Here is a 16,337-nt window from a genome sequence, read left to right on the forward strand (position 1 = left end):
TTTTAACATTTGAATCTCCTCTTCGATAGGTTATTGTCTGATTTGTAAGAAGTTAATGAAAATGAATTGTTGCTTTTCTTACGGAGATGATAGTTTCTGCTGCCACAAACTTTCCAACAAGTGATTAACTTGACAATTGTATACCTAAAATCTGACAAACTCTCGCTTGTAATATCATAAATAATGTTTACTGAGCATCGCTTATGTTAGACAGCGCTCAATGAGAGTATCCATTACAACATTAGTACCTCAAATTCTCTAAATTGACTTATTTTCGAGTTTTTCCTGAGTGCACCTCCCATGATTCCGCTACATGTTGTCTTACCACGTTGTAACTGCAACAATTTCCACCCAGAGTTAGCAACACACTCAAACCGGATCAAACCACTCACTCTCTGAGCTCGTAAAAAAAACGTAAACACAACACGTTCGATGGTCTTCCAAGTTGGCCAAGGGGTTTAAGCCTGTTGGCATAGGTCGCTCGGCAACGTTCGGCAACCAAGCACGAAGTGCGGCAAACAGCCGAACTGGGAGCCAAAGTCTCTGTCCGTGCTCGGTCTGGAACGGAACACCTTATATCGGAACAGTCAGTTTAATACGGTACATCGGGCGGATCGGACGTCTATAGCTGCGGTTCACGCGATTCGTCGTCTGCAGGGGAACCAGTGACTAAGTGGCCAGTGAACAGTGTGAGCAGTGACCAGTGCCCTCAGCGGTGACTCGTGAACTGTGACCGAGAATTGTTGCACTTGGAATCGCATAAATATTGAAAAGGTATATACATAAGCCCCCCTGGTAAACAAAGTGATTTGAGAGTGAGTGTGTTTGTTTTTTGGAGTCACGTGTAAGCGGGAGACTTTTGATCCCCCCAAAACCCGAATGTTTGTTGATTTTGTTACTGGCAAGTGTACCACCCGAGTGCTATACTATATCCATATATTTGCCGTATATGTAAGTGCGGAGGTGCCGGGAAATACTTTGACACACTTTTACTTCGTGCCCAACTCCCGGCCATCGGTTATGGCATGGCCTCGAAAAAGTTACAACTACTATGCTGTACGGTACGGCGCTGGGAAAGGAGCCAGCAAGGACGAGCAAAATCTCGACTGAAAGAATGAAGCGCTGTTGTCATTGTCGTCGTCGTCGGTCGCCTTTGGCTCATCAATAAAAATTTCCTTGACATTTTATGGGCCAAAGGATTGCGAGAGCACAGTTTACTGACTCCTTTCGCCGGGATGGCCAATATATTAAATGCGACAACGGATTAAACGCTCGGTTGCCCTTTTTATGTCCGCTTATATTTATGGACAATTATTTAAAAAATTGCCCTTCTCCGCTACGAAAGTTCACACACATTTATGGTCTGTGAATGTTTTATGATGCTCCTTCGAAGAAATTGGTTTGTTGCTCCTTTTTTGGGAGCCACTTGCTCCCGTTCGGCAGCTCGGCAGTGGGAAATTTAATTAAGCTTCCGCGCGATTGTTTATAAATTCATGTTAATGATATTTGGACAGCCATCCCCCTTCCCCCAGCCGAAAAGTATCTGCAATTACGCGGAATCGTTGGGCGCGAATTCCTTTGGCAAAGTTGTGAGAATTTTGCGCTAATTGTTTTCCTCGGCGGAGCAGTCAGGCTCAATCGTCGCCAGCTGTGCGGCAAAGGACCTTCATTCAGGCTCGTCTCAGGCTCAGGCCCAGGCTGAGGCTGAAGTCTGAGTCTTCCCCTTGGTTTTGATATGCAAATGGCCTTAAATTCCACACTTGAATTGAAATGGAATTGCCTCAAAGTTTTCGCTTCTCCCCCAGCACTGAGAACCCAACACCCATCCCGCAGAGAAACAGCTGAAAAACAGTTGCCAGGCGGCACGTGCGGCTCAGTCGTTTAATTTTAAATGCCAAACATTTTTATTAATGGTTATTGCCGTGAGTGGCAAAAGTGGCCCAGAGTTGGTGTAATAATCGAAGATTGTTTTGCCATTACGTAAAGTGCGCTGCAGAACTTAAAGTCACTGCCAGGCCGTGGGAATTTATTTATGCGGACAGAGATGGAGAGAGAGATTGAATCATCATCAGGATGCGCATCAAACAGACATTTATTTAAATATTTTGACAAACTTTTGACGACATTTCGCGCAATTTCGAGGCGATGTGTGTGTGTGCGATCCATCCTTGTTTTATCCTTCCGATGTGTGAGTTTGTGAGTTTTTCGACTCAGCCCCGGCATTTATATCAATTTTTTTATTCCTCACGGCTTTCCACTGCCTGCATTTTGGCAAACGGGAGAAATCTCTTGGCCACCCCTGCTCTAGGAAATTTATGTACGCGTTTTATGGCTTGTGGGGCCTCGTAAATAAGAAAAATGTTGCAGCAGCGCCAGGATATCGAGGTTTTATCCCTCTAGCACATGTGGCGGCAAGTTAGAGAGGCTTCACTTGATCCACAGCTCCTGCGTCAGCCTGGCATCCAATCAGCATTTCCCTGGAAAATAGCAGAATGAAAATTATTTCATATTTCGCATGACGTTCGGGGCCAGGAGTAACTGTGCCTCAAATGGCACATTTAATATTTGATTTGTTTATTCGATTGCGTTTGCCACAGTGTCCTTGACAGCAGAGTCGTCCTGGAATCCTGCAATCGGGGACGAAGTCGGAATTCGAAGCTGAGATTCGCAAATCGAATTAAAAATTTTGTGCAAAAATCGATTTGGTTTTCACAAGCCCAAGAAAATGTCCGAGAATTACCTATGTATCTGGGAATGAAAATGAATGAAAATTTTTAGAATTGCGAAATTGTGAAAATGGAGAATGAGTGAGTGAGTGTGTGATGTGTGTGTGAGTGTGGCCGAGCGAGAAGCACGCAAACACGGCCAAAGGAGCGTGCAATGGCAGCGGGAGTGGGTGGGAGGAGCGGAAGTGAGAGGGCCAAATTAGTTTGTAGAGTCTGTAGAGTGGACCAAAAAACAAAGCCTAGTTCGTTAAACTTGCCCGTTTATGAATTTATACACACACACACACACACACACGCACACCTTTTGTTGCTGCCGTGGCTAGCCAAGCAGAACGCGGCAGTCGCAGTCGACGTTGGATTTTATTCAGTTTTCGGTTTAGTTTTCATCCAACATTTTATGCACAGCTAGAAATAATACAACGAAATTGAAGATACCAGTTTGAAATTTATAGACATTTTTCTTATCAATTTTTGAACATTTTTCATAATTTTACTAGTACTTAAATTGACATAGTATATTCCAGCAAAATAATTGGTTTAACAAATGTCAATAAAATTTGGCAAATAAAATGGAATCTATATCGCATTTTGTAAAGTCTTATAACTTTATGCTTGAATAATTGAGACTTATAGGTAAAATAAATTTAAATATACCTAGAAAACCCTACTTTTCCATGAGTATTTCTCTCTGTGTGAGTGGCGAAAAGCAACAGAAAGTTCCACCCCCCTTTGCTAATGGTGTTTGTGCTGCTGCTGCTGTTGCTGTTGCTGTTGCTGTTGCAATTGCCCCTGATATTGCATCAACAAATGGAGCTGGAGAACAGAACCTGCTCTCCGATGAAACACCACCCTCCCCCACCCTCTTGGCATTTTCTTGTTTTGTGAACCAAATTTGAATATTAAAACAGAATTAGCCAAGTGCGGCAAGTGCAGTCTGTGCCACTCCGCCCATGTTTTTCACTGTTCACCGGAAACGGAAATGCGCCGGGGTCGGGGTACTCGGCTCCTCGCTTGCATGGGCAGGGCAATTAATGGGAATTATTGATATGCACAGAGGTCCGGGCGGTCCTTGAGTCCTTCAGTCAATGAGTCAATAACTGTCCTACTCTAGTTGGCCAATTTCCCGGGAATTTCCGTTACTTTTGCTTTTCTTTTCCGCGAAATCAATTGCAATGGTCGTTGTCTTCGCGGAAAAGAGTTGCAGCACGCAATTAAATGAGGCTTAGTGGGCACGGGCCCCCACAATTTGCATATTGAATAATGGGCAATTGGAAATCGTTTTATATCACTCGGTTTTCTTTTCTGTTTTCCCTGTATACTCGCATAGTCTCTTTGGCTCTAATGAGCTGTTTCGTTTCGCGTGGGTGTTGAAATCTAATAATTGGAAATCTGAGCTAGCCACCGTGAAGAGATTGCAAAAACAAACAAGTAAACATAAAAAAACAAACAAATAGACGGGCGGGGCGAACAGGCCAATATCTCAACTGAACGGCGGTAAAAAGCAGAACAAGAAGCCGAGCCAAATGAAAATGGAAAAACAAAAAAAGTGAGCAGTAACCGTTAGAATGGCACCTGCCACAGCGTCTGCGGCTAAAATTTCAAATTTCCATTTAGAAAAACACCACAACCAGATGCAAATAAAAACAAATTTGTGTGTATGGCCGTGTGGCAGCTGCATGCGCAACTTTTCCATTGTGTGTGCTCCTAGTTTATTCTGTATACATATATATATTTCTCATATTTTTGTCGAATTTTCCGGCCCTGCGAACCGCACCCTCGCATCATGCCCAAAACTTTTCGTTTCGGATATTTGTTTTCATTTTTTCCACTAGGCGCAAATTAATTAAATGCACTCGACTGTTATTTATGCGATCCTGAAAAAGGGGGTCCCAGGGCCAGCCGAAGGGAGCCTCAATCCTCCTCCTCTTCCCGACCAGATGATAAGCCAGGGAAACAGTAGCTGCTGCAATTAGGGGGCAGAATCGGGGCGAGGGACTTCCACTTGAAGCTAATGTGCAAGCCATTCAGCTCACCGCAGGCGGGCAATGATTTCTCTTGATGTGCCAGGCATTTAAAAGCCAAATCCACTTAAGATTAACTTATCACTATGTTGCCCCCTTTCAGTTTCTATATGCTGCTGCTTCTATACCCTTTGTTTTGGAGAGCTCGGGGCGATGTGCTGCCAACATATGTAAATACACTTCAGAGTGTATTTGGATTTGGACTAGCATCTAATTGAAATTACTCTAAAGCTTAATATTTACAGAAATGTGTATTTGTTGGATAATTATTGCATGAAATGTGAGAGTTTCAAAAGTCCAGCTTAAATAACAATAGTGAAGTTTCTAATTAATTATTTAAGCTTATTTACCTGTCTTTTCATCGACAGCAAACTCATTGTGGCTTTAATCGGATTGTGAATTAATGCAATAAATACAATTTATAATAATTTCTGATGTTTGTCTACTCGTTGGGTATTTATCGATTTAAAATTAGTTTATAATATTAAATCTAATCTTTTATTGTGTATTTTTAGCTGACTATCAGCCATCTGTAAATACCTTTTCCAAACCGATTGACGGGTATCTTTCAAGTCGAGCTTTTAGTTTCGATTGCTGTCGGCCATCAAATTCGAGTTGGAGTCAAATGTCCAATAATTTTCAGCTTAAAAATTCATTAGATACAAATCGGTGTACCCAAATCAAAGGACCCAAAAGCCACAATGGACCCCTCAAAGGCGGCCGAAATGATTTACTTACAGCCGGATTGGGTCTCGCCCTGACCCTGGCTTCCCATCTCCTGGCTAATTTCGCACTAATTGATTTCTTTTTGGGGGCCGAGACGAGACGAGAAGATGATGGCCGAAAGAGCTTTAATTGAGCGACTCCACCTCTCCTCGGACGGCTGTCAGATGATTTCTTCCGAGCTTGACACGCGTTGACAGTTGGGCTCCGGCAGACATACATACATAGTTTTTGCTGGCTTCGGTGTCTCTGGCAAATCGAAAACTAAGCGCAGTCAAAGTCTCATTAGCTGATGACTTTGATGGTCGTGCCACGCCCCATCTCCTATACCCCATTGTTGCCCCCGTCCCGAATCGCGGCTCTGATTGGGTTTTAATGCCTTTTTGGCAGCCAAACATTGTCCACGATTCGTTTACAGAAGTTTCATAATTTGTCGCTGCCTCTGATTGATGGCTCGTCGCGATCCGATCCCCCTTGCTGTCCCGGTGTCTTATTATTTTTGTGCCAGCTCATGGTTTGTCATCTTTGGCCATTTACCCAAACGATGTGGCCTAAGCTCCAACACAGATTCCGATCTTCAGTCAGCCGCTTTCACATTTTCCACGCGCAATTTGCCACGCACTGCGAATGTGGAGGGGCACGTGTTGCAGAAACGCCTTCAGTTCGACCCTTGAACTGCCCAAGATTGCCTTCTTCTGCACACTGAAATTAATTGGTGGAACTACTCCGCTAGCAGAATTTAAAGGGGAAGAGTATTCTCAAGTTATTTAATGTATTTATACTTTGTATGGTTGGTTTTAGAAAGAGGACAGATCGGTAGACCAAATTTAGTGTGGTTTTTTTCTCCTTATACGTAGTACCTATCTTTTAAAAGTAGCTGGAAAGATTTTATTATTGATTTACCATTGAAAATCGACTGAAAACAGGCTCTAGAAAATTAAACGTGTATATAAACCACAGCTCTAAACATATATGACATTCATTTGTATCATTTAAAACATTATCTATATAAAAGCACTATTAAATGTTGCTTAGGTGTAGTATCTTTAATAATTAAACTTCAGTGATATCTTTCTCCCAGTGCAGCCAATTTGAGAGGTGTCTTAATGGTCCTTTTGGGCAGCACATATCATTCGGTTAAAGGCAAGGAACTGGCAGATAAATTTTGCACTTTGTTTGCCTGCCACGCCCACATTAATTAGCGGGGCTGTGGGGGGGAGCGCTAAGAGGAGTCTGATGATGGCATGGCCCTTGTTTGGAGTCCACCAATTCGGATTCGGAATGCAATTTGCAGCAACGACGTGACTCCGAGGCCATCGGAGTGGGCTAAAGTGGCGGGTCACGCTGCTGGAGCTTGCCGCTCTGCTGCATGCACCTGTACAGAGCTACAACAGGTACACATGTGGGCAATTTAATGCCCCCACACGCCCCCGCCTAGTTGCCTCTAAACTTGGAGGCAAATACAAAAGAGCTTCAGACAGCGGAGATAGACAGACAGACGGACAAACAGCTTTCAGTCGTCTCCATTTCAGGGCCCTCTTTTTTCTTGCCCGTAAATTATATGAAAATGCAGCCAGGAAAGAGCAGAGAAGCGAGTCGAAATCGGCGTTTCAACGCTCCAGTTCCAGTTCCAGTTCACAGACATTGACACACTTCTGGCCCAGTGGATCACTGTACTCTCTCTGTACAGTGATCACTGATCACGTCTCGGATGTGTAGGAGCGAGCAGTGGAGCCTCTGTGGCAGCAACGTTCACATTTTCTGCCTGGAATCTAATTAGCAGCGAGCGGCGTGCAACGTGCAGCGTGCAACGTGCAACGTGCAACTTGTAATGATCCGACAACTTCGTGCGGCTGCTGAATGCCAAAATGCCTCATCACAACTGGTTTTTCATTCCAAAAGCCCACAGAGAAGACCTCGTTGCCTTTTGCCTCGTTTCGGTGCCTCATAAATCTTCAATTGTCATTATTGTTTGTCCGTTTATTTAACTTTATTATTATTACGAGGGATCTCCCCTGACCCCTCGAAACTTAAGCTGCTTAAGGGATTCCTGGGAATGCAACAGAAAATTACCAGAAGAATGGATCTTCAGTGCGAGATGAGTCTTCCCTGAGACGACTGCTAATGAGTCCGGACAGCTGAAGAAAGCAGCTTCGTCATCCCGTCTCCGACCCCCGAAAGATGAGGAAATGTATATCCAAAGAAGTCACAAATCTGTGGCAATTATGTTAATTTGATTTGATGCCATTTACATTGCTTTCTGGGGCATTTCATGGTCAAATAAAATTTGTTGGCCGCAATTGCATTAGCACAAGAACCGAATAAAAAACGGGGGCCAGCAATATACACGAAAAATGTGTTAAGGTCAGGAGCAGCAGCATGGGTCGAGGACATGGTCAGAGACAGGAGCAGGAGCAGGACCATCAGAAATGAGCGGAATAAAAAGATTGTTATGACAAAGAAAATGAAAATAAATGAGGCCGCAAATGCCGCGCAAGGGAAGGAAAAGTGCGGAGGCGGAGAGTGCCCACAGATAAGCGAATCGTATACAAATGGTCAACTTAACTAAAACAATAACTACACCCGCTACTCGCCCCTACTCCCTCCCTACAGCCGAGGCAAAAGAATAACACTAAAATGAGCAAAAGAAAACTCCATAAAACAAAAGCGAAAACAAAAGCCGACAAAAGCGGGCGCCAGTTGTAGGGAAAACAATGGGCAAGGGGAGGAAATGGAGGAAAAGTCCCAAGGAAAGCCAGCCAACTGCAAATGTAAAATTAACAAGAAATCAATGCGAAAGCCAAAACAAACAGAAAAATCTGGTGAAAATCATGGGACCAAGAAATCGAAAACCGAAAGTAGAAACACTCTTTATGGAAATTATCTATGGGAAGATAATGGATCTATAGATCTATATGAAGTATTTGGGAAATCCTAAAGGGCTCTTGATGGTTCTTTAATTCTACTAAAATTCTTTTTAGGGTGTCTATTAATAGGACTGCATTTTATTTATTAATTTACTTTAATATTTAATCTCTGGCATAGATCATTCTGAACATTATCTTCGCTTAGTTTCTTGTTTTAATTAATGCCATAACTATTCCATGTTTTTAGTTAGACAAGATCTTTTAGCTTGATATATTTTAAAATGGTTGCAAAACTGTTTGACAAATTAAGGCACCCCCATGGCGAGTGTGTATGGAAACCGAAGCTGATGCGAAACTCAGTTGAAATGAAAGCCGAAAGAAGTCATAAATAAAAATTGAATGAAACGAATTTCAGTTTGGTAGACGCTTTTGTTATTTCGCGGTTATCAATTCCAACGCACAGCTGGCCGCGAGCAGGCATCGCCGCTCTATAGATGGCATTAGCCAATGAGTCTCCCGTGCCCCTTCGAGCCTCTATCCGCCGGAGGCCATCCCCTGCTCCATGCTCCAAGCTCCATGCTCCAGCCGGCTTCCCCTGGCTAGTTTCCACATTCGAAGCGCTCCCACGCTCCACTGAACAGCTGTGCGGGAGACGGGGGCCACGGAGACGAGGGCCACGACGAAGATGTTGCTTGGCTGGCACATCAATTTGCGATTATGAAAGGCTGCCTGGCCAGCAGCCACAGCAGCAGAAGCAGCTTCGGATGCTTCGGCAGCAGAAGAATGGCCAACTCTTTATTCAATCCGAGGAAATCTGAGCATTTAATGCGCAGCCAGCGCACCAGAGTTAGCATCGTTAGCGTCGTTCATCGTGGGGTCGAGGGTGCCACACGGAAAGAAATGTATCTATAGTGTTACAGAAATCTTTAATAATTTGGATTAGAAAATGTATAGCAAATCTATTGCTATTTAGGAAGTCAGAAGCTTGTAACCCTTTGAACGAGTCATTTCCTACCCCATAAATCATATATATTCCTGATCAGAATCATTAGGGGAATCAATCTAGCCATGTCCCGTAGAAAAATAATTTTTCGAAATTTTTTCAAAATTTTATAAGGGGTTACATTGTTAAAATTATAAAAAATCGATAAAAATGTTAATATTGTTTTAATTCAAAATAAATTATGCAGATTTATTAACCTAATGAAAACTAGCATAGGAAATATTTCCGAATTAAAATTAAAATTTTGGCTTAGTTATGAGTTTTTTAAACTTTGATTTGACGATAAAATTGTCATATAAAAATATCGATAAATTTGATTCAAAGAAAGCGAATCTGGTAAGCTTATTTACGGTAGATTTCCGATTTGATTCGTTTCCAAACTGCAGGGGTATATAACTTTGTATATATTTTATAATAAAAACTATTACAGAAAAAGATAACCGTATCGAAATAAGTAAATTTTTGTCTCAGGTATTTATTTGATTTCAATAATCAAATTGCAAACTGCAAGGGCATAAAAACTTCAATAATTAAAATAATTATTTAAAAGAAGGCAAAGGAAGTATTAAAAACAAACCCTTTACTTATAAGGGAATTTCTGCATTACCATTTTTTCCACACAAACTTTATATACACATATGAGATATATGTTATATATGAAAATCTACCATGAAATTCCGATCTCCACTTATCAAATTAAAAATGATCCCCATTTTTTTTCTACTGTGCGGATCATTTTCTGCAGCTGCATTTGGCTATTCGGAATCATCTCCCAGCGGCCGGGCATCGTTTGGCATTTCTTTGGCCAGTTCTGGCGGCCTTCGCATTTAACAATCCATTCATGTGGCGGCTGTGTGTAGCTGTTGCCGATGTTGCAGTTGCTGCTGCTGTTTTTGCTGTTGCTGTTGCGACTGCGCATTTATGAGACTCTCTGTTTGGTTAGATGTCGTTCGAGTGTCGAGTGGCACGACGACTCTTCTGCCCGATCAAACTGGTTTTGGGGGCACGAGGTAGATCAGGCTAGCGGTTAGCATGGATGACCTTTTCGGAGCACAGGGTAAATGCCATTCGATTCCCCCCGCAGTGGTTTTATAATATTTCGATGGCTAGCAGGTTTTGCGCACAAGGAAGTTTGGCCAAAAATGTACTTACATGTTGGTAATAAGCTTTAAAAGGCCCGCTCGATGCATGCAGCTACGTAATTAGCCAAGAGGGGCAAGTATTTCTTTCAAGCCCATAAATAATTTACAAAATCATTTTAATGTTAGGATTTTTTATTACCTTATTACGGCATTAATTATAAAGACGCAAAGAAAAATACGATTTATTTGCAAGTTAGCTAATAGACATTTATCATTTAAATAACAGCATATAAATACTTAAACTATAGAGTAACTTATTAATAGTTTATGCTTTGATATGAGTAATAGTTCCTTAAACATGGTACTAATATACATTCATTTTATACGAAACTGCTTTCTACACCCACAATTTGTATTAGTTGCAGTGATATCACACCTTATTTTCTTTGTAATTTATACTTGGCTTACTTTTTATTGTATTTATGTTTGTTTAATAGAAGTGCAGTGTGTTTTAGGGTATCCATTGCTTCGGCCTGTAAATTACCCCTCTTATTTATTGTTTTTTCAATCGTTCTTCGTTTGTTTTTTGCCGGCTTGTACAACTTGAATAACATGGCAACAAAGCGATGCCTCTGTGAGTGAGTTGTTACTTGCATTTGGCATTTGTAAATGTTGATGTAGATGTTGTTGTTGTTGTTGCTGTTGCAGTTGTCGTTCCGCAGCAGTGAAGCGCATCACCGCTGACGGCTGCTGCCCCAACCGCTTCTTCATCATATTCTGCCGCTGTTGCTGCCACTGCAGCCGCGTGCTGATTCTTATTTATGCCGCAGCACGGTCTCCGCCCGGGTTGCCTTCTTTCCCCGTTCTTTCAAAGATTAGCTGCAATCGGATCCGTCTTCCGTTGAGTTATGATTAAATGGCATTTCGTGCAAGTCCGCCGCCAGAGTCCCCCGCTTTATTACCAATCCGTGCTCCGCTCTCTCTCTGTCTGAAATGAAAGAAGTTCCAAGTCTTGGAATGTTCGTTGCTGTTAATTTAACGCTAAATGAAGTGCGAAATTACAAAATAAAGCCCCGCTCGATGTGAGGTTCGTTTGTTTTTGGCTGTGAAAAATGAAATCGGTTCTTGTTTCTCCACCTCCCCCCCCCAGAACACCGCGCAGCTTGACTCATTTCCCACCCAATGCCGCCATCGTCATCTCCGCTCAATAAACATAACAAAGACTGAGCGATGAGTTTTGCTTTTCAGCATTATTTGAGTGCTCCGCCGGGGCGAAATTGGTTTTTTGTGAATGCCTTTTAATTGTTCGGTTGCTGGGAATGTCATGGCTGGTGTATTGGTTCGTTGGCCAACGATCAGGGAGAAGGGATCCTCTACGCCTCCCTGATTACACACGTGCGGCGGAAGTCAAGGCACGACAAGCGAGGGGGAAATGTGAGTCTGATAAGCCACACCGTTGACACAGGATGACTCTACAGGTGCACTGGGGGAAAAACATATTGCAGTCGGGTGTAGGAAGTGTGACTAATGAGTCAGAGATTCATAAAGAACCTAGGACCTACTGAATTAAAGTTTAAAACAAATTAATAGATCATATCTTATATGAATTGCTTATATATAGTATCCTATAATAGAGTTCTTTGTTTTTGCTACTAAACATCCCTTTTAGTTGAATTTTCTCTCCGTGCAGGTAAACAGAGTGCATCAGGGTGCAAACATCCCAAAGTGAGCGAGACGGAAACCTTAGAGTCAGAAAGGGACTAATGCCCATTTAATGCACTCCAAGTGATAACAACAGAGAGGCAGGTAGACAGCGACTGAGTCACCTGGTAATGACCAGCAATTGCCCAACAAAACGCTGCCATTCATGGCGAGTGCTGTCCAAACAATTTGCTGCGTCTATAAATAATTAATGCCCTCGGGCCAGACGACCGAGGAGGAGGCTGGTTCTGGTGCTGAGTCTGAGCCTGAGCGGCTGCCAATTATCAATTCAGCGAATTCAGGCTGCGACGCTCCTTTGCATTCCTCTGCGAGAGCAACGTGTATTTCACTGGGAAAAATATGAATATGAATCAAGGCTGTTATTTATATAAATCGTATTCAATTAATTATAAATGCATTTCAATATCCAATGTGGCTTTAAAGGATTGACTTGCGCTTCAGTGTAGTCTCTTAATCCCGATGTATTTATACTATTAAAAGAGGAATTTTAATCAGATGATTTCTCTCTCTGTTGCCGTTGCGAAGTCAGCTTGCGTTGAACCCCGGTTTGGGGCATGAATATCGATGATGGGCTCCCACTCCTGCTTCCACTTCCATTTGGGATCGGAGTCCTCCTCGCATGATGAATCAACGATTGGCAGCGCCTCGTACACTCTAACCCCGCGACCCGTTGATACCGCTGCCTTTGCCTGCGGCTTGATTGCTTCTTGGCCGCTTTTTGTGTGTGTGTGCCGGAATAATAAGCAGAAAATAATGCACTCCCTCTGGGGACGACTGCTGCTCCCACTCCAAGGGCAATCAGTGTGATTTACTCGCATCCCAACAGCTCATCTGTGCGACCTGTGGCAGCTGCAGTTGCGACGGACGGCCGGACCGGAGTTTCAAACATTTTTGCATAATTTATGCAATTTTAATTTCCAAAAGCTCGACCAGAGTCATCATTATCGCAACGATGGCCAGAGATAGCTCGGTGTTGGTTGGTTGAGGGGGTAGAATTTGCACTTTTGCCTTTTATATTACTTTCCCAAAAAATTATATCTGAGGTCGCACGAAACTTTGCCCTTCGTTCTGTGACCCTACCTCCCTCCCTCCCTCGGATGGGCCCTGCTCCTCCATGCCAGTTTGCATTCAATTTTGCGCCACAGCCCGTCGTTGTCATCGTCATGGCTGGCTAACAGTTTTCGCCATTGTTTCCCACCAACACCCACACCACACCACACCGCCCAAAACGTCTATAACTCGGTGTTTGGTACACCTTTCTCTGTTTTGCGGGTTTATGGTCTATGGCCACGTAATTTACCGGCTTCTTTTTTTTACCCACCGCCACCACTATTCGTTTTCGTATTCAGATTTGGATTTAGATTTTCTGTAGAATGCTTTTCGAAAAGTTCATTAGAAAGTGTTTTGTCTGATGCGGGGCCATGCACACCAGAGGCTTCAACTATTGCGACATGGCCATGGAGTAGATACACTGAGGAAAGTTAGTTGTAAGACAGCTTCATTAAAAGTGGCCATGGAAAGAGTTACACTGAGGAAAGTTAGTTGTAAGACAGCTTCATTAAAAGTGGTTTCGCTTTCGAGCATGACAAATGGGATTATTAGGGGATTCATCAATGATACAGTGTCCAACTGATTGTAGTTTTAATTAGTTCTTCAAGGCTGGAAACTTGTGTACAGAAATCTTTTTCTCTATAACATTGGTAGTGCTTTAACTCTTTTTTTTCTTCTGTTGGCTAACAGAACCCCCTGGCATCTTCTGCTTCCTTGGTTCTGGCCGCAGGTCAAGTTCCCCATTTTTTTGGTAGCCAATGTTGGCTAGCCAATTTGGCCACGAATCTACCTCGTTTTGGCTGTGGCCTGCGGCCAGTTAATCCCTGTTGAGTCCTGTTTGAAGGCATTCAGGTGCTAATTACACCACACACCACCGAAAGGGTTTACTATCTTGATACAAGCGATGGCCCAAAGTGTTTTCGTATTAAAGTGCTTGCGTTGCTCACATTTGGTTTGGTTTGATGTCGTTCTCGTTGTCAATGGTCGCTTAATTAGCGTTTGAATGCCGCGGAGGATGGAGTGCCGGGAGAAAGTGTAATTAATATTCAATATGTGAGAGAAAGAGGAGTCCCTCCTCCTCTCCCCCCTAATTAATAGTGTTTGGCTTGACTGCTCGCCCACTTTCGAATGGATATATACAAACATACTTTGCCCCTATGTGTGTTGTGTGTGCTTGTTTGTGTTTGGTGGCACGCGAGGAGAACCGCAACGGCCACAACAATTCCACACACACACGCATCCGAGCTGAACCTAACATCATTATCAAAATCACGCAAATATTTACCCAAATAATTTGTCAACTTGACACGAGAACTTAAACTTTAAGCGGCAAAGGAGATGCGAACAATGGCCAAGAAAGCCCATTCCAACGGGTAACGAGAAGCCGGAGGGTCTCTTTGTTCAACTCAGTTTCCGCTGGCGCTCCAGGATATATACGAATATATATATACGATTTCCCGGACAATCCCCCTTTTGGCCCGGCATAAAAATCCAGTGAGGCGAGCCTAATCCTTTATGAAATTTGTTTTCACCTTTCTGGCTGTTTGGCGGAGGCTTTTGGAGCACCTTTTGCAGGGCCTTTGGCTGTTGGCCATAAAATTAAAATTTCTTTACAAGCATTAAACGCTAAATGAACCTGAAAATTACGCAAATCAGTCCACACACACACACACACAGAGCGGGAAAAGAACAACAAAGCGGCTATAAAAGAGCGCCAACACCTTGGCAGCAGGTGGATATACAAGTCGAGGAAAGTCGAGGAAAATCAAGGAAATGAGAGGTGCGAGAGTGGGGGGACTAGGAAATGGGGAAATGAGGCTACAGGCGTATGAGTTGACATTGACATTTGCGGGGTCGAAGGGATGACAGAAAGCTTTGGCGCGGATTGAGCGAATGAATCTGGCAACAGAATTTCACGGCTCACTGTGTCCTGGCACACCCTCTCACACACACCCAGGATGCGTATCCTGTTGGCATGTATTCGTGCGCACGTCAAATTATGACAGCCGCTAGATTAAGCGCTACCTGCCACTAAACACACGGCCCCCACAGAGGCCACCTTTTAAGGCCCACTCACAAAAATTTCGTTTCCACTAAATGCAAATACCTTCGCCGAAGGATAAGGGCAAAGGGTTCGCCTCAGCAGGTTGAACTTACACGGATGACTTGTTCTTGCCGCAGCGGAGCCAAAGAGCCCAAAAATATTACAGGGCAGGAATATGCCCTTTAAAAAAAGGGTTCAACACTTTGGGGATGTCGAGTTTTAACCCTAACTATTTTATAACTTTAAAAATATCTTGATGGTCGCTTTGGGAAATGCTAACCTAAATGGCTTAACTAGCAAAGTTTAAAGTTTTGATAAATATTGAAATGGAAAATGAAACGTTTTAAATTTCCATATGAGAATCTCCAAAGATACTATTATTTTAGGGAATTTTGCTGGTTTAATATTCATCTTAGTATTATTTAAATATATTTAGCTGTATTCATCTTTATTTTTCATCCTTAACTTTGAACCTAACTTAAGTAAGTTAATTTTTCCTGATTATCCTTAATCTTAATAACAAATCTACAGCCCATACTCATAGTAGTATTTGTAGTAGTTGTTCTAGCAACACTTTTTTTTTTGCTGTTCGTCCCTGAAGGATATCCAAACGTTTGCTAACCCAACCCTGATTTTGGGCTTTCTTCGGTTCACTCAACTGGGGAGCGATGGCTCATAATTTGCTTATGCGTTCGTACATGTGTCTGTCTTCGTGTATATTTTGCGTCCTATGAATATAGATTTTTGTTTCCACCCACTGCGTTGTCACAAATATGCGTCCTGAGCCATCGGAAAACATGTTGTCCCTAAAAGCAAAGCACGCAGCATAGGAAAAACAGTGTTGTCAGAGAAAACCGAAAAAAATAAAGCATATATAGCATATTTTTGATAATATTTATATTACATTTATTTGTATTATTTTAATTAATTACCATTGAAAAGTTGTTTCAATCAATGATCAATACATTCTTTTATGTGTAAAGATTCTCTGCCAGGGAAGATACGGGTAGATATTTTCTCTTGACTGAATGATAAATGTTAATGATAAATCGATCCCAAAATGAGGTATAAGTTGTCAGCACTGGCAAAGAAGGAGCTG

The 16,337-nt window shown here is 42.6% G+C and overlaps 1 protein-coding gene across 4 annotated transcripts in view; it reads left to right on the forward strand.

Moving 5' to 3' along the window:
- The first annotated feature begins 469 nt into the window (after positions 1-469).
- The window catches only part of LOC110177225 (irregular chiasm C-roughest protein), a 108,638-nt gene continuing 92,770 nt past the window's right edge, over positions 470-16,337 (forward strand). For all 4 annotated transcript variants that reach the window (XM_086826253.1, XM_020943846.2, XM_086826250.1 and 1 more), the window contains exon 1: positions 470-774. The gene's annotated coding sequence lies outside the window, so the exon portion shown is untranslated. The remainder of the gene's footprint in view (positions 775-16,337) is intronic.

This window comes from Drosophila serrata, unplaced genomic scaffold (genome assembly GCF_035046125.1).
Source record: "Drosophila serrata isolate PLE 108 unplaced genomic scaffold, ASM3504612v1 contig_156, whole genome shotgun sequence".
Taxonomy (NCBI): Eukaryota; Metazoa; Arthropoda; class Insecta; order Diptera; family Drosophilidae; genus Drosophila; species Drosophila serrata.